Here is a 25779-nt window from a genome sequence, read left to right as displayed (position 1 = left end):
TTCCTTCCTTCCTTCCTTCCTTCCTTCCTTCCTTCCTTCCTTCCTTCTTTTCTTCTTTCCTTCCTTCTTTTCTTCTTTCCTTCCTTCTTCTATGTTCTAGTCAAATTGTCCCACTTTCTAATTCCTAAACTTAGCATCTTATCTCATCTTTCACCTCTCTGCTTTTTCCTATATTACCCTCATGCCTGCAATGCATTTAGTTCTTCCCTTTCCTCTTGGAATCCCTCACCGTCTTAAAGGTTTAAATGATGTTCTTCCTCCTACAGTACATGAAGTGTTTCCTGATCCCTTCTTAAGAAGGGATTTTTTTCTTCCTTAATAAATCTTGTATATCATCATTGTTTACATTGTATCCCTCAGTGAAGTGAAGTTCCTTGAGGACAGGAGGGGTTTTTCCTTTTATCTATGTATTATCTGCACATAATCAGCAAGCATTTATTAAGCTCCAACTATGTGTCGAGTGCTGTGATAGTCACCATGGATAAATATAATAAATAATAACAAAATAAAAAAGAAAGATAAAATATAGAATAAAACAAAATGAAGAATAAATAGAAATTAAAAGAGGAAGAAACCATTTCCCTCAAAGAGTTCATCTCAAGGTGAGATAAAATGTATGTACATATGCATAACAAAATAAAGACAAGGTAACGGGATGCAGAGAGTCTATTAGTAGCTATGGGAATCAGGAAAGGGTCCCATACAGGAGGAGGTGCTTGAGCTGAACTTAGAACTTAGAGCTAGATGGCAAGAGTGAGGAAGTGAGGATGAAGTGCACTCCAGGCACAAGAGAGACAAATTGTAAGAAGACATGGAGACAGAAGATGGAGTCCTGTGTCTGAGATACAGAAAGAAAGCCTGTTTGGCTCAGCTGTAGAGCATGTGAAGAGGAATAATATGTTATAAAGCTAGAAAGGTAACTTGGAGCCAGGTGGTGAAGGCTATTAAAGGCCAAGTAGAGGACTTCATTTGTGATGCTAATAATAATTGGGAGTCACTAGAGTTTATGCAAATCTGGCCTAAAACACTTACTGGCTGTGTGACCCTGGGAAAGTTACTTAACCTCTGTTTGCCTTAATCCATTGGAGAAGGATATGACAAACCACTCCAGTATCTTTGCTAAGAAAAACTCATGGGCAGTATGGTCTATGGGGTCACAAAGACTTGGACATGACTGAATGACTGAGCAACAACAAGAATTTATTAGAAGAGTGACGTGTACAGATCTGTGCGTTAGAAATGCCACTTTGGCAGCTGTGTGGAAGATGGATTGGAATGGGTAGAGTCTTGAACCAAGGAGATCAATTAGGAAGTTATTGCAATTATGCAGGTGGGAGACGAGGAGACACGTTGTAGGCACTAAATAAATGCCATATGGATTGAAATGGAAGTGGCCATTTGACCCAATAAATTTGACCAAGGTAAACCACCACTCTGGATAATTCATGGCATCAGAGCAGATAGTGTTTTTAGCCTTTATTTTTTTAAAAGCCTGGATTATTTGAATTGGCTGTCAAATTGATTTAAACTTACCTTCTTTCTGGAAAGATTTAATTAGAAATATTTTGTCTACTTAATGGTTGACTAAAAATGGAGCTGCCATCCTATAGTGTCATAAATAATAATTCTTCAGTCATTTTCCAGCATGGCTGCATTATATGGCCAATCTCTGAAACCCTACTTGTCAATTGGCTTTCATTCCCCACCATTCAGCTGGCAAGAAACTGAATAAAGCCTGAAGTCAGAAGACACTAATGTGGAAAGTCAGTTAAATGAGCAGGGGAGGCATTTCTTTCACAATGCATTTTTAAAAATACTAGTTTATCCTCAATTAAATGTTAGCAAGTTTTCTCCATAGAGTTTGGTCTGACTCTATAGGTGATCTAAGAACTGGCATTTTAGGTTCTTGGCTCAAGAAAAGAGTGCATTTGTTCAGTGGAAAAGCTATGGCCTGGGAGTTAGAAAATCAGGACTCTAGCACCCTGAACAGTGGGATCTATGTAAAGCATGTGACTCCTTTGAACCTCAAAGAGCTCATCTAGAAGACAGGCATAATAAACTCTATCATGGCTCAACCACAGAGCTGTTTTGATGATCAAATGAAATAAAATATGTGAAATCACCCTGGGGAAGGGGAAACCCTGTGACATGCCATATAAATATATTTATTAATTTTTTTAGTAATATCCTTTGTGTTTACATCAACTGTATTTCACCTTGAACTCTCTCTTTCTCCCTTAAACAACATTATTAGCTTGTACTATATATATAGTATTAGTGTAGATTGAAAGGTCCTTGAGGGCAGGAAATATGTTGTTTTTTTCCCCTTTCTATCCCAAGTATCTAAGGGGAGTGGGGGACCTGTGACCCACTAGGTTCTCAAGTGTGGCCCATTGACTATGAAGTTTGGATTCAAAGGGGTGCACTTGAGAACCTAGAGGGCCAAATGTAACCTCAAGGCCACAGGTTCCCTGCCCCGATTTCTAGCACATTGCTGTTATCTATCTGGTGGCTAGTACAGACTGTGAACATAGCTGGCAATAAAAAAGATGATTATACATGAAACATCAAATCTACTATACACAACTTGCAATAGCAGAGCATTCCCTTCACATATACAACAAAATTATCATGTAATTTTCTTTCTTTTCTTCTTTCCTCCCTCCTACCTCCCCCCCCTCCCCCCAGAGATGGCTACCATTGGACAAAATAGGGATGACAACCAAGCATTCATTAAATTACCAGGAAGTATACCCAGTGCTGGGGATACAATGAAAGGGAAAATACGTGTTCTCCATCTTCAGGGAGCTCACAGTCTAATGGGAGAGACAACATGTAAGAACTAAGCACCACAATGGACACAACAACTTAGTGGTAATCTCAAAGAAGGCAATGATGTCAAGGGGGTACTGAGAAAGGCTTCCTGCAGAAGGTAGGATTTTACCTGGGACTTGAAGGTAACATCCTTCCCCAGTTTCTATTGCTATCTCAGAGGTGCTTACTATGTCTCCTGACAACATCCAGTGTAGTTCATATTTAAGCTAAAAATAAACATGTAGAATGTAAGGGGAAGGGGAGGAGTTGTGAATTTAGAGGGGACTTAGATTCAAATCCTGGATTCTCACTGGTAAGACGTTACCTCTCTGAGCCCTAACTTCTGCATCATAATTTCAATAATATTTGTCCTGGAATGGCAGCTGTGGTGAAGTGGATAGAAAACAGGCCTTTGAGTCAGGGAGATCTGGATTCAAGTCTTTTGTTTGTATGGGTCTTGATAAGACACCTTACCCCTCAGTGCCTCGTATAACTCCCCAAGGCTCTAAACTGTAGAAAAAATGTCAATTTGTATTTGTAGAAATGGAATCACTGGTCCAATGGGAAAAGGAATCCTTCATCACCTAGGGCTTGGGGAGAAGAGCAGATGTACCATGGGGTTCAATACCTATATAATTAGAATGTGTTTGTGCTCTTGGAATTTCTTCTTTTTTTCCTCAGTTTAAATTCATGTTTATCAGGAGTTAGCTTCTCCTAGCTACTATGAACTCTTTCCAGGCAAAAGATAAGGCATGTTCCTCATTTTATTAATCTCTCCTACACCACCTACTTCTAGTTGAGGTGCCTTGTGCAAGAGTATCCCAAGTGCTTTAAAGAGGGCATTGCTGGTATTTTTAGGCAGCTAGGTGGCACAGTGCATCCTGAGTTTGAATCTGGCCTCAGACTCTAGCTGTGTGACTCTCAACAATTCATTTAACCTTTCTCAGTATCAGTTTCCTCATCTATAAAATGGAGATCATAATTTCACCTTTCTGAGAGAATATTTTTTGGGAGGAGGATCAAAGCTATATCAAGCACTTGAAGCACTATATAAATAATAGAGTAATGGGGGAGGGTGTCTGATGCATGTGCAGACCCCATCAGATTGTTTGGCAGATGCAACCTCTCCACATGAAGGATGCTAGGGAACTTTCTCCTTTGTAATAGGGGGCTCAGTTTTAATAAGAGAGACAACATTCAGTAAGTGTGCACATCAAGTAGATGCAAGGTATTTTGACATGGGAACCAGATCCTACAGACTTTAAATGCCAGACTTGAGAAATTCCATTTTATCCTACTGGCAATAGAAAACTAGAGAAGATTTTCAATTTGTGAGGGAGGAAGGTGATGACATGGTAAGTTTTGTATTCTAATAATTTCAATTTGGCAATGGTGGAAAAGAGAGCTTGAATGGGGGAGAGATTAAGGGCAGATAGATGAATTATGGGGCTATTGCAATTATACATGAGAGAGGTGATGAAGATAGATGCTATGTGAGTTGAGAGAAATGTGTCAATGCAAGAGATTCCATAGAAGTGGAATCAACAAGACTTGGCAACTACCAGGACAAGGGAGGTGAGGGAAAGGGGAAAAAGTAAAAGACGACATCAAAATTGCAATCTAGAAGACTGGAAGGATTGCTGTGCCATTCTTCTACATCCATCTATTTATTCTCAACTCCTTACCCTTTCCAGCTCTTTCATCTATGGAGTAGCAGAAGGCACTTTCAGCACCACAAAGATGGCAAGTAGCAGAAACAAACTTTGTAATAGTAATGAAATTTGAAGATCTCTTGGTATTGCCAAACTAACAGGTACTTAGCACTTAGTTTCAAATTAAGCCTCTGTAAAAAAACAGAAGGTATGAACCCCTGTTGCTTATGTAATAGGAAGGGGCTGAACAGGGAGGAGCTAATACTGTATATAAGGAAAAGCCCCAGCTGGGAGAGTCAGAATTTCTTGGGGGTAAACATTGTGGAGGCAGAGCAGCTGTTGCCAGAGAGACAGAGAGACCGAGACAGAGAGAGACAGAGACAGAGTGAGACAGAGAGAGAGACAGAGATAGAGACAGAGAGAATTTCTCTCAGTGAGCATCTGGAGACTGGGTTACTATTGCTGGACTGCAGACTGAACTGAGAATTGAGAAGAACTGAGAAAAATGAGAATTGAGAACTGAGACAGAATTTCTTGGAGCAAGGCAAATTGAGGCTGGATAAAGTGATTATGATTTTAAGAACAGAACTTGTGGTGGCGGAGCTTCTTCTGAGAGCCAGCCAAACTCCTGCTGAGAGCTTCCAAGAACCAGAGCTGCTGAAGACTTCTGAGGGCCAGCTGAGCTGCTAAGGGCTTCTGAGGGCCAGCCAGAGCTACCAAAGACTGAGGAAGCATGACTGTGGTGCCAGTACTTTTTATGAATGTTGTGGCTTTGTTAACATGTATTAATGTTATTGTGGCTTTGTTAAGCCTTGTCTTCCCAGGAACAGAGATTGTGAGAGATTTGAGGTGCATGGGACACTGTGAGCTTCAAAGTGGAACAGGAACTGAACAGAGAATGGACAAGGAACTGGGAGCTGCCTGCCATTGAACCCAGGTGACAGTTTGATGGATTCAGGTAGGAGCTGGGACCATGGAAGAGTAACCATGGAAGCTGAAAGCCTGCCTCAAGTCAAGATGAAATTGTCTGAGTAGTGACTCATAAAATAGGGTACTGACTAGTGACTGATAAAATTGTAACTTAATTGTACCTCATGGGTGGAGGACTTTTGTAGTTTGCTTCCCTTAAGGAGGCAAGCCTTATTAAGAATGATTTAGTTATTAATGGTTGTACTTTGTTTAAAACTATGTGACCACTGGGGCGGCCAGGTAGCACAGCGAGTAAGAGCACCGGCCCCAGTGTTGGGATGACCTGGGGGATCGAATCCGGGCTCAGACACTTAGCACCCACCCAGAAACACCTGGCCATGTAACCTTGAGCAAGTTACTTAACCCCAATTGCTTAGGGGAGGCCAGGTGGCTCAGCGAGTAAGAGCACCAGCCCCAGTGTCGGGATGACCTGGAGATCAAATCTGGGCTCATACTTAGCACCACACCCAGAAATAACTGGCTGTGTAACCTTGAGCAAGTTACTTAACCCCAATTGCTTTAAAAAAAAAACTATGTGACCACTTTGGTGAAAACTCTGTGGCCATTTTAGTGATAAGTTGTTGAATTGTGACATGGTGAATGCTGTATTTTGATTTTCTGTGAATGTTTTGCTCTGATTTGTTACTGAATAAATAGTTTTCTATACTGCATAATCAGAACCTTAGAAGCTGCTCGTGCTTGACTTTATACCCTTCTACCCTCACTAGATTAACCATCCCACAAATTAGATTTACTAAGTACCTCCTATATGCCAAGAAGAATAGTAGGCTTTGGGAGTACAAAACCAAAAATATAACAGTTCCTGCCCCCAATGGGCTTATGTTCTATCAGTGAAAAAATGAAAGATGTATATAATTAATTACATACAAAAGAGATGTGAAATAAATAAAAGATTTGTTTTTTCAATGGGGGGAACAGACACCAGTTCCTGAGAGTAGAAATCATCAAAAATAGCCCTTGAACTGAGCCTGGAAGGAAGCTAGCTATTCTAAGAGTCAGAGATGAGGAGGGTGCTCCATTGAGGCAGGGTCTGCTGCTGACCCCACACAAAATCCATCAGAGCCAGTTAATAATATTTATTAAACTCTTGCCGTCTTAGGCACCGTCCTAAGCACTGGAAGTAGGAGAGACCAGAGTTTTCAACGGAAGTACTTTTTGTCAAGGAAGGGAAATCATGTTTCATGTAACAAGAAGTGTCTAAAGGGTTTCTAAAACCCGTCAAACTCTGATGCCTAAAACCGTCCTGAATGAGTTGGGTCCTTTAAAGAGTTTGCAGATTTTCATTCCTGCTAATGGGTTTTGTTCACTACTCACATTAGCACTGCCTTGTCTTCTCTAGGTAAAAGGCAGCTTTGCTGATATAATTTCAAGGTGACTGCATCTTTTATGTAACATATGCCAGCCACCCTGGGTGTGATAACTGCCACTGTGTAACATGCCCTAAATTTCCATGGGTAATTAATTGATAACGACTCAGTGGATACTATATAAATCCTTTATTAAAACATCCAATTAAAGAATGAGACACCCAATTCCAAATCATAATGGACAGAATATGGGTTCATTCATTAATGTAAATTCAACTTGGGCAGCACCCTGGACTGAGATTTGATTCCTTGTTCTCTCTGGGGCATACAGGTAGCACAGTGGATAAAACATTGAGACTAGATTCAGGCAGACTCGAGTTCAAATCTAGCTTCATACACTTATTAGCCATGTGACCCTGGGACAGTCATTTCATCTCAGTTTGCCTAAGTTTCCACAATTGAAAAAATTAGGATCATAATAGCACCTACTTCTCAGGGTTATGGGGATCAAATGAGACAATCTTTGTAAAGCACTTAATATAGTGCCTAGCATATAGTTAGCACCATATGAATGCTCATTCCTTTTTCCTTCACTTCTCTTTCAGCATAGGGCTAGCCACTCCCAAAGAAAGAGAAAAAATCAACTTGACATTAGCCCTTTGCGGGGCGGGGGGGTAGGGAGAGGGATTGGCATCCTGTGGGCCTCCTTTCTTGACTAGACTCAATTCTGTGGTTGGCATTTGGCACTCTATGTAATGAAAGACAAATTAGTACCTTGCTCATACAAATAGGAAAATTGATAAAACAAAGAAGAAGCTGCCACAGGAAAATACAGATTTAAATGGGAGATAAAGAATGATGTCCACAAATATTGGAAATACATCTTGTGGAATGAAGAGAAGCTGTTGTATGGTGTTGCTAAACTCGATCGTAATTTTGATGTTTCATAAAAATTTAAGTGGAGATATTCTTCCTGTGCTAGGCATAAATCTCCCAAAGGAAAGGATTTATATGGAATCCCAATTTGGTGGTGCTGAGGAAACAAAGAACAGGTGAAGATTTTATGGCAGGTAATTTGCTAAATTATTAAAGAGAAAGAAACACACCACTTACCACCCGTTTCATTATAAAAGGGAGGGGGGTCCTTCTCTCTATTAAAGCTAATAAATTGACAACTCAGCCTCTAGAAAGCTCTCTCTGTCCTTTCTCTCCCTCTTTTTCTCCTCTCTCTCTTTCCCTCTCTCTCTTTTTCTCTCCCTCTTTCTCTTTCTTGCTCTCTTTCTCTCTCCCTCTCTTTCCTTCTTTCTCTCTCTCCCTCCCTCCCTCTCTGTCTGCATATACACATGCATACATACATATACATATACACACAAAAATATATCCTAAGTTGGAATTGAAGCCATCTCTTAATGATGATTGGTGAGATGGCTCAAGGAGAGAGAATCCTTATTTCAAGCCTATGACAGGGAACCCCAGAACTCAGAGTGGTTCCCAGATCATACCAGGTGTAAATAATGCAGCACTTCCTAAAACAAGCATCTCAGGGAGCCTAAAGAATTTAAATGGTACAGATGAGCTCATTGCAAATCTTTTTTTTTTTTTAAGAAGGCACTCAAGCCTATAATGGGTTTGCTCATAATTGGATTTTTTTTCTTTTCCACAATATTGTTTATAGCAACAAATGACTCTTTTGCTCATATAGGAAACAATAGAGGGATTTGGAAAATTGGTAGTATTCCTGTGTTCAGGGGAAGAGGTAGTGTAGCATTCTGGCCCTAGAGACAGGAAGATGTAGGTTCAGATCCTGCCTGTGACAAGGATTAGCTATGTGACTCTGGACAAGTTACTTAACCTCTCACAGAACCACAGGCTATTTTCTAAGACTTATCTGTAGTTATAGATGGGTTGCTATCCATAAGGATCCTCCTCTGACTACATCATAGGTAGCTGGCATGGCATCTTTTCAAGGGTAATAAGAATCTTGCCATTTATCCAGTATTTTGAAGTTTGCCAAATGATCTATGGCATGTAATATCTTTGTGCCTCAGTTTCTTCCTCTGTAAAATGAAGACACAAAAAAATAAAAAGTAATAAGGGGTGGCTATGTGGCACAGTGAATAGAGCACTGGCCCTGGAGTCAAGAGGACCTGAGTTCTAATCCAGCCTCAGACACTTAACACTTACAAGCCATGTGACCTTGGGCAAGTCACTTAACTCTAATTGCCCTGCCTTCCCCCCTCTAAAAAGCAAAATAGAATAAAAATAAAGGCACAGTACTAGATGACTTCTGAGACTAGAGACTTCTAGCTCTACCTCTATTGATCCTATAATCTCAGACTACATTAACTTGTCAGTGGATGCAACTTTGAACAAACATTAGCTCATGTGAGCCTTCTTTGCAACAAGCCCATGGAATAGATATTACAGGCTCATTTGCACATAGGGCTTCTAGAGATAGGATGATTTGTACAGAATCACAGGATTAGGGAGTGTCCAAGTTGAGATTTGAACCAGGTTTCCTGATGCTGTCTGACATGATTCAAATCTGACACAAAGTAATATTTCTTATAAGCGATATAAAAAGACTCTCTCTCCCTCAAAATCTAGTTAATGATGAGATTATTATGCCTACTCTTACTTTGCACTCAAACTTGATATAATTACTTTTTTTCTTTCCTTTATTTCTTGGTGAGTTAGGAAATCTAATTCTTATGGCATTGTCATAGTTAACTTCACTTTGAGCTGGGATGTGCTTTATCCATGGATGCTTTAGCCAATGAATGATATCATTCACATTTCTTTCTTTCTTTGCTTTTTTTTTTGAGGTAATCTGAGTTAAGTGACTTACCCAGGGTCACACAACTATTAAGTGAGGCTGGATTTGAATTTAAGTCCTCCTGACTCCAAGGTTAGTGCTCTATCTACCTTTCCATCCAGTTGCCTCCCTCATTCACATTTCTGAAGGAGATGCACCTCGGTTTGGTAGATCAAGTACTGGACCATGAGACAGGAAACCTGGGTTCAAATCCCACCTCTGACATTTACTAGTTGTGTGATTCCTTTACTTGTATAGGAAAGCGGGACATAGAAGGTTGATAGCATTCATGTTTCCAAGCAAAGAGATAATGTGGTCTAGGGGGTTAAATGTTACACCTGGAAATGCAGAGACCTGGGTTTAGATACTACCTCCCTTATACCTGTTTGGCTTAGTTCTATCTCTCTAGTAGGAAAACGTCTCAGACCAATTTCATTGCTTTCTAAATATTCTGCTTGTTATGTGAATTTTATTTTATTTACTTATTTTTTTAATTATCAAAGTGTTTTATTTATTTATTTTAGGAAGTTGTAATCTTTCTATTAATTAATTTATTTTTCATTTTCAATATTCACTTCCACAAGATTTTGAGTCCCAAATTTTTCCCCATCTTTCCCCTTCCCCTACCCCAAGATGGTATTGTTATATGAATTAAAAAAAACAAAGATTTTGGACCCACTTCATATTTCTGTTTAACAAAAAGCATTTCTTAAGTACCTACTATGGCTATGTGCTATGTGCTAAGCAAATATTGAAAAAGTTTCATGTCAAAGATATAGTTCCATCCCCATAGTCCCCCACCTCGGCAAAGGGCAGGTTTCTCCCACTTTTTAATCAGTCATAATGGTGTCATGGAAAGTCTGACTTAGCAAGGCTGTTGCAAACATTCTCTACCATTCCACCATGATGATATGTTGGCAATATGAAGAAGTGTTTCAGCTGCTCGAATGCTATGTTAGAGATGGTTCATGAGAGCATGTCTTAACAGCCGAAATGTTTCAGTTTTGCCAGGTCTTTTCCTGAAACCATTTGAGAAAAATGGTTGGATCTTTAGCCATTCATTTCATTTTATTACTACTCTTTGAGATTGTCCAAAGCTTGTGCCCAGTCATGGGATCATATTTTCTGTGGTCTACCACTTTTGGCCCTTGAATGGATGTCCTACAGCTATAATTAAGGTTAGACAATGGGGAATTGTATTAGTGTGATAATATCCTGGGGAGGAGACATGCTTCTTCCTGTTATGGACATGTGAACTGTGATCCCCATGCTTCTCTGTCCTCCATTAGTCTATGCCGTACAGCATGACTACCCCTGGTTGTCCCTCTCTTATTACCGTGCTTCCCTTACTGCAGAACCTGACTTACCCATCCTTCATATGGTTTTCCCTAGGGTTTATGAGGTTAGAGGTAGCCATCTGTGGCTTCAGAGTGTGAATTAGACTGTTCTAAGATTGAGGTGTCCTTGCTTCTGGTGTGATTGCACACAGGGTCAATGACACTTTGGGCTTGTGCTCATACTCCCACCCATACCCAACTGAATTTACCATGCATGCAAACTTGCCTAATGGCTCTGATGTTCATTCCTTGACTGATAGTACCTGATCAGTAACAGGTTCATAGATGTGTAGGATCATAGACCTGGAACTTGAAGGGACCATGGAGCATACTTAGTCCAACGAAGCAATAAGTATCAGGAGTAGGATTTGAACCTCTGTCCTCTGATCCTAGACCCTATTAAGAGGAAGTCCAATTGAATAAAAGGCTAAAAGTGACAAAAAGGAGCACTTTTCTTTGATGGTTTATTAGTGCTTTTTGTATTCCTAGCAATCATTCGCAGATATACTCAGTCCCATATCTCTCCCGGTTGCTTTCTCTTTATGACAAAGAAAAATGTTTAAGCAAAACCCAGACACCCACATAAGCAACACCCCCCACCTGTACTCTCTTATCTCTCCACAGAGAAAAAGGGCAGTCCATTTGTAGAGGAAGTGTTTTTCAAAAAAGGGTTTGAATTTGAGAAACTCCACATTCCCAACAACGAAAAATCCAAGCTATTTGTGAGGCCCAGCAAAGAAGGATGTGTGAATGCATAATTCTTTGTCATTTGCTAAGAGTACTTTTTGTTCTAGAAGGAAACAAATGGATTTTGTTTGGGATTTTTTGGTATTTTCTTGGCAAAGATACTAGGGTAGTTGGCCATTTCCTTCTCTAGCTAATTTTATAAATGAGCAACTGAAACAAACATTAAGTGACTTGCCCAAGGTCACACAACTAGTAAGTGTCTAAGGTCAGATTTGAACTCAGAAAGTTGAGTCTTCCTGGCTCTAGGTCCAGAAAATATGGAATATATATTTAGCAATTTGGTATTTCCCCCATAGACACTGTGTTGAATTCTTTCTTTCATGCATAGTCTCATATAATTTTGACATACCAATGCAACATATCTGTTAGCATTGAAAGAAGGTGTCAACTGTATTCAGAACCAAACAGAATAAAAAATAAATTTCTGACTTGGAAGGGAACTTAAAGGTTATTCAGTCCAAGTATAGATGAGCAAGAGTCCTCTCCACAACATCCTCAGTAAAACAACTCCACAATCATTTATTAAACACTTACTATATGCAAGGCACTGTACTAGGTGCTAGGGATGCAAAGAAAATAACATTTTTCTTCAAGAGTCTTAACATTCTGTGATAGATAATGGCATGTAAACAGTTAAGTACATGTGGCTAATTTGGTGAGGGAGAGAATATGAATTAATCTCAATTAATTCCGTTTAGAAGCATTCATTAAGTACTTCTTATCTGTAAGTTGTTGTGTTAAGTGGTGAGGGTGCAAAGAAAACTATAAAGAAATCTCTGCCTTCAAGGAGACTATAGTTTCCTGGGGGATACTTGTACACAGATAAATACATACACGATATATACTGTCAGAAAGAGTGATTTCAAGAAAGAGAGATGTGGTAGGGAGTAAGTAAAACTGAGTAGTGTATGAGGTGGGGCAGTGAATGTTGATTCATCTTCCTGAGTTTAAATCTGGTATCAGATACTTACTGTGACCCTGGGGAAGTCACTTAATCCTATTTGCCTCAGTTTCCCCATCCATATATAAAATGAGCTGGAGAAGGAAATGGTAAAACCACTCCAGGATATTTGCCAGGAAAACCCCAAATGGGATCATAAAGATTCAGATATGACTGAATAACAAAAAGTGATAGAGAACAGGGTGGGTACAGAGCTTCAAGAAAAGTACCCGAGTTATTCTTTGGAAGGAGCTAGGATTTCTTTGAAGTCAAGATAAGAAGGGAGATTGTTCCAGATGTGGGGAGGGCAGCAGTCAGTGCAACGGCATGGAAATGTTAGATAGAATACCCTAGGTGGAGAGTAGCTAGGAAAGTTGTTTGACTGGAATGGAGAGTCCATGAAGGGGAAACACAGAAAATAAGACTTGAGCCAGATTGTGAAGGACTTTAAATGACAGACAAGAGTTTTTATTTTATCCTAAAAGCAACCTATCACTCCATCTACAATATAATTGTCATAAGCTAATAAGATCACCTAATTGGATGGATGAAAACTTTAAGACCATCTCTTCCATCTCCCTTATTTTAATGTAGAAATGAAAGACAAGAGCTTAAGCGAGCTCTCCAAGATAATAGAGTCAGTGGCGAAGCTGAGATTTGAACCCAGGTCTTCTGACTCCAAATGCAGCTTTACCATGCTTCTGCCCAGATATCCGGGGAGAACCATCTCAGCACTTTCTTCCTTTTCTCTTCAGCACCTATGAAAGATAATGGCTGCATTTAGCTTGTTCCCAGAGTCTTATCACTGCCCCAATGACTAGTCCTTTTCTTTGCCATGATCACAGTCAAATTAATTTTTCATTTTTATGCATACTCATGGCTCTTCTCTTGGCTGGTCCACTGGGACAGATATTAATCATTTTTTAATAGCCCATTAGGTGTAGTCATGTCCTATGGCTACTGGGTCTCCATTAATTTCCAAGTCTTTAGCTTTATGCAGCATATCCAATAATACAGCTCCCCATCTGCTTAGGTGAATAGCTTAGGTGAAGCCGGGAAACAATGATCAAAACACCCCCTTTGCAAATTTCCATGTGATCACATGTTTTCTTTTGTTGGTACTTTGAATTCTTTGCCCTAATTATCATATAATTATCATGTAATAGGATAGTTATTGCATATTAAGTAAATGCCAATGGACTATTTAAAGCATATTTCTTCAGCCCAATGTCTATGTAATTGATACAAAGGATGAATAAATATACATATATTACATACCTGTTAAACCTCAGCAAACCTGTTTCTAATAAATAACTGTCTTACTGTATCTTGACAGATACCTTCTTATACAAACTGTAGTGTCATGAAATATATAATACCTAATAAATGCATATGGGAGAGGGTATATATTGAAACTGAGTAGAGTATGAGTGATGAGTTTCTAAAAATTCTGTTACTTTGGCATGAGTGAGCTTACATTAAAACTGATAGCTTTAAAAATAACTGACACATTGTTCAACAGTGACTTGAGCTGTCTTCCTTTAGTTCAAATAGACAAAAACTTCACTCTAGTGATTCTGTTGGGGCCTATGCTGTGAGATCAATCAATCAATTGGCAAGCATTTATTGAGCTCCTACTGTGTGCTAGACACCATGGGCTGGGGATAGAAATCATCTTTGCCATCATTAATAAAAAGTAATTTTGGGGGCGGCTAAGTGGCGCAGTGAATAGAGCATGGGCTCTGGAGTCAGGAGGACCTGAGTTCAAATCCAACCTCAGACACTTTACTAGCCATGTGACCTTGGGCAAGTCGCTTAACCCCAATTGCCCTGCCTTTCCCCCTCCAAAAACAAACAAACAAAATAACTAGCATTTTTTTAATATATGGCAGGCACAGTGCCAAGCATTGAGGATATAAAGACAGGCAACAAGAGGGTCCCTGCCTTCAAGGCACTCTAATTCAGAAGGCAACATGCAAGCGATTATGTATACACAGGCTATATACAAGGTAGATAGAAATTAATCTCCAAGGAAAGGCACAAGTGGCAGGCTATTGGGGGGCTGGAACATTGAGAAAGGCTTCCCGGCTGATGTGGGCTTTGAGCTGAATCTTAAAGGGAGCCAGGGGGCAGAGGTCAAGAGGGATGGGAGAAGAGCCAGGGAAACATCACAGAGGGGCCGCCATGGAGTATTTTGTGAGGGAAACAGCAAGGAAGCCCATGTAGCTACATGGGAGAGAGACTATGAAGAGGAACATAGTGTAAGAAAACTGAAATGGTAGGAAATGAACAGGTTGGGAAGGTCTTTGAAAGACACACAGAGGACTGAATATTTGTATCGGGAAGTAACAGGAGGAAACTGCAGTTTATTGAATAGAAAGGCGACCTAGTTGAACCTCTGCTTCAGGAAGATCCCTTTGGCAGGTGACTGGAGAGTAGACTGGAGTGGGGAGAGATTTAAGGAAGGGAGACCAACCAGGAGGACATTGTAATAGTTCAGGCATGAGGTGTCATGGTGGCAAAAGTGGAACAATCCCCGTCCTCAGGGCATTTCCATTCCCTAAGTGGGATCAGGAAGGCGGAGTAGATGATGCAATTCACATTTCAGTAGTGCTTGAAGATATGCTAATAATAATAACAATGATATTTACAGAGTGCTTTAAGGTATACAATCACTTTATATCCATTATGTCTCTTGATTTCCACAATAGCCATATTAAATAGTTATTATAGATCTTGTTTTCCACATTTTACAGATGAGGAAATTAAGACTGAGAGGTTAAGTGTCCCTATGGTCACTCAGCTAGTCAGTGACAGGATATCAACCAGGGCTTTCTGATTCTATCATTATGACACTGACTCTCATAAGACCTGTGAGATCAGTACTATAGAAGGTGTTACAGTTATCCCTTCCACATCAGTGCGGTGGGGGGTTAGGGGTGCCCCCTGCAATCTGGAAAATCCATGTAAAATTTTTTGGCTGTCCCTTCATACCAGAGAAGAATTCTGAATCATTATGGTATTACATGATAAAATATGTTGATATATACAATACTATACATATATTTTATGCATTTCTGAGTTTCTAAACGTTTTCTGTGTCATCTGCTGGCCTTTGCATGTCATTTGTGGCTTCCACAAAACTCCCCCAAGATCCTCATTCAATTTCTTATGCTGATCTGAGATACACAGAAAAAACGATGGAGAAAGTCATGATGTGGAAGGGATGACTGTGCCTCTGTTTCATAGATGAGGAAATTAAAGCTAATTTAGGCAAAGCACTTGCCCCATAGGTACCAGAGTTGATATTTGAACTCAAGGTTCTCCTATGACAACAATAGATAGGGCTTTTACCATTCTATTATAAAACTCCGAGTGTGAATCCCGGCTGCCCACTTTACTGGCTGTGTACTATGCACAGTACAACCTGCCTGAGCCTGAATTACTATTTATTAGCTAAAAGCATTTCTCAGTGAGATCCTTTTGCTACAATTACTTCTTGACTGAGAAATCCTCCAGGAAAGCTTCTTTTAAAAAATGAGAAATCATTCCAAAAAAAAAAAAGACCCACATATATCTTATGAAAGCCTTGGCCTCTGTCAATACAGCTTGTCCTGCCTAAGATGCAAACGTATGCAGCTCTGAAGGACAAAAATACCTTAGTACACAACCAATATTTACCTAAGATAAACACGGTCAACCCTAAGCAAAATTGTGAAGGCCCTGAAATTTGTCTTCAGTGTCCCCAGACTCTCCTTTCTGCTCCTTTTTCTTCCTTCAGTATCTACCCCTCCCTCCTCCTTCCTTCAGGTATCTCCTGCCCTCCATTTTTCTTGCCCCTTCTCTCTTTTTTTGAAACATTCTCATTGGTCTTCTGAACTGATTTCTTCCCATTTTCCATAAGCATTTATTGAGCACCTACAATGTGTACAGCACCATACTTGGTGCTGGGTAACTCCTCAAAGCAAAACAAGTAGTTTGTAACAGAGAGAAATAAATAGAGAGGCAAATACTAGGCAAGCTTGGAAAAGGCTTCACTTTGGAAGAGGTACCTGGGCTGAGATTGAAAGAAGCTAAGGCTTCTAAGAGGTGAAGGTGAGGAAGCAGAATTTTTCAGGCATGGGAGACAGGCTGAGCCAAGACACACAGGTGGGAGATGGAATACCAGTTTAGTCCAATTCCAAGTGGAAGGTCAATTCCAGTCAGTTTGACTGGAATTTGGAGTTTATGTGGAGAGAATAACATGGGTGCCTTTGTGATTCACAAGTCCTACTTCCAATCACAACTAGACAGGCATATTGCAATATAAGGCATATGATATTAATTTATTATTATTAATATAAAATTAATAATATTATCCTTGATATAAAATTATTAATAATATTATTAATACAATATTGATAATAATATTATTATTAATTTAATGGTTAAGTGTGATGGTTCAGAGGAAAACATTCTCAATTTGGAGCCACAGAGAACCTGGATTCAAAGTGTGCCTTTGAGGTTTACTACCTAATCTTCCTGGGCTGCCATGTCCTTTTTGGTAACAGGGTGGACTCTGAGATGGACTTGACTCTGAGGCCCCTGTCATATCATATATTTAAAGCAAGAAGGGGCTTCAGAGACCATGTAGTCCAATTCCTTTGTTTTACATAAAAGGAAAGTAAGGCACAGAGAATTTAAGTGACTTGCTTGTGGTGGCACAACTTGTAATTATCTGAAGTGGGATTCGAATCCAGGCCTTTAAAATCTAGTGCATGACACACTCTCCCTTTCATCCTTTCAAAAATCCCTTTCAAAGATAGCCTTAGACACTTATTAGCTGTATAACTCTGGCAAATTTTAGTTGGTTAACTGTAAACAATAGTTTAGGTATAATTTTTTTTTAATCTCCAATCATGGCTGGTTTCTGGCCCCGTTAAAGGAATTTCAGCCGGCCCCCAATGGATGTTGAGGGACTTTTGTGTGCTGGAGTAGGGCAGAGGCTGAGCTCACTCACTACCCATTCATCATTCAAGCACTGAAGGGAAACTTGATTTAGTCCTTTGGGGAGTTCCTGGGGGAGGGGATGGTTAGAAGGAAGAGTTCCCCAGTTGTGTCTCTGAGAAAAAAAGGACTCCAGAGCCCTGGGGCAGATAAACTGGCCTGGTGGAAATTTCTGGAAGTGTGTATTCTTCTGTCACCAACCGCCTTCCGCCATGATGTGGAGTTCAACATTTCCCCTCCCCCCATTTAACCTTTCCTTCCGCCCTAAGACTCCCAGGTGTATAGTTAATATTTTCTGGAATATTTGATGTGAAGTGAGCCGCTCTTTAATGACATTTCCATGCTCCAATCCCTCCTTTCTGGCTGCCTTGGGATGCTCCCCTGAACCTCATATTATGTCTCCCTTGGGTAATGCTACTTACAATGAAGGGAGTCCTTGCAATGCATCCCCTTCTTTTAAAGGAGTTGTTACACCTTAGCAACTAAAACTTTTGGCTAAAACACAAGAGGTGTTAACCTGACGCTGAAATCTGCTCTCTTTACCATAGACTCCAATGTATGCCTTCTTAAACCCAGTGTCTTCCTTGTTCCTCAGTTTCACCTCAAATCTGGCCCCAGACACTTACTAGCTGTGTGATCCTGGACAAGTCACTTAACCCTATTTGCCTCAGTTTCTTCATCTGTAAAATGAGCTGGAAAAGGAAATGTCAAACCACTCCAGTATCTTTGCCCGGAAAACTCCAACAGGGTCAGGAAGAATCAGTCAAGACTGAATAATAACAACAAAGAAATAGAATAAACTTTCAATGTATTTAAAGGCTCCCTTCCAAGAAGATAAGGCTTAAAAGCGATATACTAGATGTGTCTTCAAGTATTTGAAAGGTTTGAAGAAAGATTAGGTTTGTTCTGCTAGACCCCAGAAGGCAGAATTCTAAGCTCAGTACACTCTAGCAGCTCTCCATTACCTCTAGGGTCAAATGCAGACTCTTCTGCATATAAAGTCTTTGACAATTTCTCACCAAACTACTTTTCTAGGCTTATTATACATACATATTCTTCTTCTTCATTCTCTATGGTTCAGTCAAACTGCCCTACTTACTGTAATTCACAAGACATGGCACCTTCTGTTCCTGTGCCTAGTCACAGGCCATTTCTCATAACCTGTGATGCTCTCTCTCCCCTGACCTCTGCCTTTCAGAATCCCTTGCTTCCCTAAAAGTTCAACTCAACACATAGCCTCTTCTCCCCACCTTCACCTGTTACGTTGTATTTTATAAATACCCGTGTCTGCACAAGTCTCCTCTTCCTTACTTAGAATGAAATCTCCTTAAGAACAGGGAACATTGCCTTTTAGTCTTTGAATCCCCAATGCCTAGAACAGTGCCTAGATTTCTGACTCCTGTTAAATAATTCCCCATAGCAAATGGTCAAAGCTTATGGGGGAGGTTGGAGTGGGACAGGGGCTAAAAGCACTCTACCCATTCATAGATCAGGTATCAAAGGTAAACTTGGTTTAGCACTTTGGGCATGCCTGTGGGAGAGGATGGCTAGAAAGCTTTTGAGTTTTAAAGAAGAGAGGTCTATAAATTCTAGCTACTATGATTATAAAAGTTTTTATTAGGGATTTTTTTCCTTTGTAAAGTATAAACCAAATAAGAATAATATCTACAGAGAAGGTGCTAAATAAATGCATGGAATACCACTGTGCTATAAGAAAGAATGCACTCAATCATCTTAGAAAAACATGGAAAGACTTGCATAAAAAAATGAAGAATTGAAATGAGCAGAACCAAGAGAACATTATATACAGTAACAGCAATATTGTTTTAAGAATGCCTTTGAGTGAATCAGTCATTTTGACTATTATAAATACCCAAATTAACCATAAAGGACATATGAAGAAGGATGCATCTGCATCTAGAGAAAGAACTGATAAAATAATAGTATATAGAGAGTAATTTTATTTTTTTATTTTTATTTTTTGCCTTTTTTTGAGGGCAATTGAGGTTAAGTGACTTGCCCAAGGTCACACAGCTAGGGTGTGTGTGTGTGTGTGTGTGTGTGTGTGTGTATGTGCGTGTTAAGTGTCTGAGGCTGGATCCGAATCTAGGTCCTCCTGACTCCAGGGCTGGTGCTCTACTCACTGTACTACCTAGCTGCCCCGAGAATAATTTTTATACCCACACCTAATTGTTGTCCAATGGTAGCCATCTCTAGAGCAGAAAGTAGAGGAGGGCAGAAAAAAAGGAAAAAGAAGGGAAATTTACATGATAACTTTATTATATATTTAAAAGGAACAGCAAGTTGTACACAATAGATTTGCAGCTTGATGTGCAATCATCTTTTTTATTGCATAGAAATACTTGTTTTATTCCACAAATTAAAAATAAAAGAAATAAAGAAATTTTTAAAAATGGAATGGGCTGACTCAGGAGTTTGTGGATTCTCCCTTCCTCCTGTAAAGACCCTGGATGTCTTTAATCAGAATTTGGATAATGACTTGTCCAGCATGTGGTAAAGGGATTCTTGTTTTTGTAGAGGTTGGAAAAGATTATTTCCTGAGGTTTCTTCCAATTCAGAGATTCTGTGATGCTAGGTAGTATATATGCATTGTATATGAGGAAAACGATAATGTACTTTGAATTTTTAGAAGAAAGAATGATAAATTCCATCTACTATGATTATATGGAAAGATCTTTAATTATGAACCTAGGTTTCTGACTGCTGTTAAAATAATTCCCCATAGCAAATGGCAGAAACTTATGGGGGAGGTTGGGGTGGGACAGGGGCTAAACGAACTCTACCCATTCATAGATCAGGTATCGAAGGTAAACTTGATTTAGCACTTTTGGGATGCCTGTGGGAGAGGATGGCTAGAAAGCTTTCAAGTTTTAAAGAAGAGAGGTCTATAAATTCTAGCTACTATGATTATAAAAGTTTTTATTGGGAATTTTTTTCCTTTGCAAAGTATAAACCAAATAAGAAGCAGAAATAAAATGTAGGGCATATAGTTTATACAAAGGAAAGCAATAAAATATTATATGAGTGCATCCTGCCTGATATTAAGTGTGTATAATAACGCTTCCTGAGCCGTTTATGTCTCTATTATTTGTAGGTTTCGGTCATTTAAAGAATGCTTTGAAGTCAGAAAGGCCTGAGAACAGACCCAGAGTGGAAGAGGGTCACCAGATTTAGAGCTGAGTGGGCCTTGAGTGATCATTTAGTTCAGTGCCCTCATTATAAAGGGGAAAACTGGGGTACAGAGTCAAAGGCAGGGTTCATATTTGAGCCCGGAATCAGTGCTATTTTTCCCCACATCTAAATGAGATTTTGACCCTTTACTTTGAAAGCACAGTGCCTTGCACACAATAGGGACTTTATAAATATTTGTTGACTTGATTCAACAGCAATATCCCATTCTGGGCCTTTTATCAGCCCTTTCCAGGATATTACTTATGTCTTTTCTTTAATGATGTGATCTTGGAAAAAGCTTAGTTCATTTTTTGGCAGATATTTTGTGGTGAGGGTTCCTTTTTCAGTGTGGTTTGGACCAGATGCCCTTGAGCTCTATTCCAACTTTTAACTTCTATGATTTAGTCCATGGGGATGCACCCTTTACTTATGTACTGACCGTACACTCCATTCCCAACCTGCGTTGGGAAGGGATTTCACAATTTGTCTTGGGGGAAAAAAAATCACCTCTTTGAATTTGGTGTTGGGAAAATAAATATCCTATCTTTTGAAGCTTTGGATCGGAATCTTGCCTCAGAAAATTGTGCAAATTGGGCAAAGACCTTAGCCTTCCTAATTCTCAGTTTCCTAAATTTGTAAAATAAGTGTATTACTATTTCAGGGTCACTAAGATGATCATATTGAGGTGAGAGATGGAAAGTGCTTTGCAGACTTTGTGGTGCTGTGTAACACCAGTCATTATTTTTATCTCTACTCATTTTCTGGCCTAGCCAAGTTGGTTCTACTTGTTATCTCTTCCAGCCTGAAATGCTATCCCTTGTCATCTTCATTCTTAGAACCTATGCTTCCTTCAAAACACAGCTTGCAGCATCTTCTACATGAGGGTAAAAGCATCTTTCCTCCTAAAATGGCCTCAGACTTGCCTTGCATTTACTTTGTCACTACTTCCAGGGGTTTTTCTCATATAGAATGTAAGCTTCTTAGGGGAAAGGATGGCCTTCTAGGTCCTTGGATGTAGCCTTTTGACTGAATCCAAGTTTTACAGAACAAATTCTTTTCTTAAGGGGATTTGTTCTGTGAAGTTTGGATTCAAAGGGTCTCACCTGAGGACTTGGAGGGCGACATGTGTCCTTGAAGCCGCAGGTTTTCTTCCCCGGTATAGATTTTGTCTTGAATGACCAGAACCTTTCATAGGCAGCCTGATGCTATGGACAAAGAAATGGGCCAAGATCTAGTTTCAAGTCCTTTCTCTGACACGTATTGGTTTGCTTACAGTCTAAGTTTCAGAGAAGATGCTAATTTGCAATGGTAATGGGAGTAGAATCTAGTGCCTGTGTCATAGTAAATACAATGCCTGAGGTTTAGTCATTTTTCTTGTTTGAAGCTCTTTTTAGCTTGGTAGAACCTACCAGACATGTGGTCCCCCATGATTCCTTTTGAGAGCCTGGGGTCCCTTCCATGCCATGATGAGACATTGGTGGTAGGGCTTGGATTGAAATTCAGGCACAAGAACAGATACTAACAACTAGAAACCCAAGCTGTCTCTCTGTGGATGTCATCCAATGCCATCTCCTTCAGAAATGAAATTCAGCAATGAAAGAAATTAAGAAATGAAAATGTCCAATGCAGAGGACAAGTACTAATTAGTTGAAAGATTTTAAAAATCAATATCTTCACAGCTCTTGGAAAAGACAACGTGTGTGCTGCACCTATGAAAGAAGAAACTAAGTGTTTTGCTTTGGGAGCTGTATCTGTCTTGAAGTCAGAAGACCCAAGGTAAAGTCTCAACTTTCTCACTTATTGACCAATGTTGGGCAAATGATTTTACCTCTGTACTATTAAGTTATTTCATCCGTAAATTGGCAAAGAGCCAGAGTGAGCCTGGATGCAATGATCTCCAAGTCCCTTTCTCCCAACTTGAACATTCTTTGAATTTAGTGATAATACTAGAATTGGGGGATAGGGACCTTTGAGTTCATTGGTATCGGGAACTCCTTGATACCATGCATTTTGACACATTCTTTGAACTTATAGTACTAGAGAATTGCCTAGAGCATTCAGAGGTTAAGTAAGTCACTCAGGATGTCCTGACTTTGAGGACAGCTTTCTATCTACTATACTATACTATTTCTCAATAATAATAGTAATAGCTCAAATTTACATAAATTGTTTAGGTTTATAAAACATTTTACATACATTATATAAGTTTATCCTCACAACAACCTAGGAAGGTAAACTCTATTACTGTCCCCATTTTAGATTTAGAGAGGAAAGACATCTTAATGACCATTGAATCCATTGAATTGCCCCTTATTTTACAGATGGGGAAACTGAAGTTGAAGATGTGTAGGTGAATTGCTCAAGGTCTCATAGTCAGTAATGTCTGTGACGAGATTTGAACTCAGTTTTTCCTAACTCCAACTCCCATGTTTTAATCACTATGCTGTCTATCTATTATGCATATTACAACATTAATCTATAAATGAAACTACCTGGACTTAATGCTGGGAGAACTATGGCAACAGCGGACAGAAGCTACTTAAAATGGTCTTTGGCATAGGAAAGGAGGCTGGAATCTGACACACTTGCTTTAAGCAGTCTTCTTAACTGGGCTATAAAACAAAGCATCATGAGCTCTGTCTTTTTTTTTTTTTATAAGCCTTTATTCTCTGTTGTGGGTCCCTGTGGTAGTGACTCTCTTTAATGGGACTCACATTCACATCAGTGGGTGAAATGAGTCCTTCATTACTGCAACATTTATGGCCTTGATTGTTTGTTTTTGTTTTTTTCTGGGATTTGTTTTCATTTCTACTTCTTTTTCTCTTGTGATCCCAGGGGGATCAAGGCAATCCTCTTTAAGGTCCCCAAACAGTTGGTCACGTTTGCTATTCACTACTGGGGCATGCTTAGATATATCCTAACAGGAAGATGTGCAGGAAGCAAATTAATTTGGTTGGACTTGAATTGAAGATGAAAGTGCTGTGGAATAACTCTGAATTTGGAGTCAGAGACTCTCCTTTGGAAACTTGGCAGTGTTGTGTAATTTCTTATGTGACTTGGTGGGGCGGCTATCCTTTCCGAGCCTTGGTTTTCTCATTTGTAAAATGCAAGGGTTGGACTGGCTGGCCTCTGAAATCCTTTCTAGTTATGTCTATGACCCAATATCACAAATCCCTTCTTTGGATTTGATGAAGAAATTTCAAAGGGAAGTCAACTATTAATTATCTCAGGCTCTCAAGAAACTCTGCTTACCTGGACACATTTTTTTTCAGATGACAAAATATCACTTCGAGAACATCAAATGTTTGAACTTTGCAGAGGGAGTCTTGGCTTTCAATCCAGCCTTTACAAGGCAATGAACTTGTTTATGATCTGACTGTGACAGGACTTTTTTGCCCTGCTTGGTTTGTGACCTGCCATGGGTTGCTGCATTTCCTTTGACCTAATTAACATAGCATCTATCAAATGATCTGGGCTTGGATTTCAACCAGCCAGAGAAGAAAAGGAGCCAAAAAGAGCATAAATATGGGTATATATCTTTGACATTTATTTTCAGGGAATCTTCGTGGAATTTAGCCATTACATTCTATGGCCAGCTTGTAAAGCCATGGTATCTTCTTTCATCGTTTGGGTGAGCATTTGGCTGAGTTATAAACCTTCCTGATTTTCAATCCTGGGCTAAAACAGAAGCCTTGATGGTTCAAATTGCTGACCTCAGAATAAGTAGTTCTCAGATTTATTAGTTAACGTGCACTATGTATAATATACTGGACCACTTTTATTCTTATTTTTAAATGTAACTAATCTTCTTTCTGCCAAGTTAATCCTTTTCCTTAAGCAACTTTTCCACATTAGTCTCAACCACAAATGAAGGTGATTTCATGCGCCCCATGATAGGACAGAGCTAAGAAGGAGTGGAAAACTCTTACTGTCAAGGAAAGGAAAGCAAACAGCTGAGTGATATTTTTGCAAAGCTTTGAGAGCTTAGAACAATTGCTTTCTGGTTTCAAAAACCAAATTATTTTCCATTTCACCATGAAAAGGATCCCTTTTAGAAACAAAACAAAACATGAAATGGCTGAATTTTGCCACTGCAATTTGCCATGACAATTCTGCCATTATAATGAGTCAAACTGTCACACATCAAAGCCATGTTTGAAAAGGGGAAGGATAGTTTTTGGTATCCGAACATACCCTCTTCCAGAATACCAATTGGACAGAGGTGTAGGGTAATTGACTCTATAATAATGAGGAGTGAGAGAAGGCAGCTTGTTTAGGCTATTGGGAGCCTTGGGTTGGAAGTTAAAACAGCTGGCTTCTATTCCTGACTCTTCCCTGATTCAGACCGAACGTGACCTCAGGCAGGTCACCTTCAGAGCCACTTTTAAGGGGCTTTCAAAGCAGAATGGCAGTTGTGACTACCAGGTCCAATTTTTATGATAAGGTTTTTAAGAGCTTTCCAGGTAAGCTAGTATTTAGCTTAATTGTTAGAAACATTTGTTTATTTGGAAAACTGATCAGCTTTAAGCTCAACGAGTTAATAGAGTGGCATGACAGCCATGAATACTAATGAGATATTGGGTTGCATTGAGAGGCATAGCTCCCAGAAACAATGAGATAATAGCATTGCTATGCTCTGGTCTGGTGTATTTTGTGTTCACATTTGGGTGCATATTTTATAAAGGGTGGAGGTAACTTGGATAATATGTAGAAGAGGGACATTTGGATGACAAAGGCCTAGGGTTCCTGCCATATGAGGACTGATTGAAGGAACTGGGTGTGTTTAACTTGGAAATAGGCTGGTGATCCTCCCCTCTAGTTAGTGGAAATGTCCTAGTTATATTCAAGTATGTCAAGTGCTGTCTGATTTGATGCTGGGTGGACTCCTAGAGAAAACACCTCCCTTCTTCTGTAGTTTATTAGTAAAGGTCTTGCCGTAGATCTCACCAGGAAGGTTTGGCTAAGATGTTGATAGCTGAGCTCACCAGACACTTTCTGA

The 25779-nt window shown here is 39.6% G+C and overlaps 1 long non-coding RNA gene across 1 annotated transcript in view; it reads left to right on the top strand.

Moving 5' to 3' along the window:
* LOC138166111 (uncharacterized) overlaps nt 1–25779 on the top strand; it is a 92543-nt gene that overhangs the window by 19213 nt on the left and 47551 nt on the right. Inside the window, exon 3 of the long non-coding RNA XR_011169534.1 lies at nt 22460–22556. This is a non-coding gene — a long non-coding RNA (uncharacterized lncRNA). The remainder of the gene's footprint in view (nt 1–22459; nt 22557–25779) is intronic.

This window comes from Petaurus breviceps, unplaced genomic scaffold (assembly GCF_028583685.1).
Source record: "Petaurus breviceps papuanus isolate PSGF00001 unplaced genomic scaffold, PetGlider_PUasm1.0 220, whole genome shotgun sequence".
In the NCBI taxonomy this organism is placed as follows: Eukaryota; Metazoa; Chordata; class Mammalia; order Diprotodontia; family Petauridae; genus Petaurus; species Petaurus breviceps.
The sequence above is the reverse complement of the archived record's forward strand: the minus strand, read 5'-3'. Positions and strand labels throughout refer to the sequence as shown.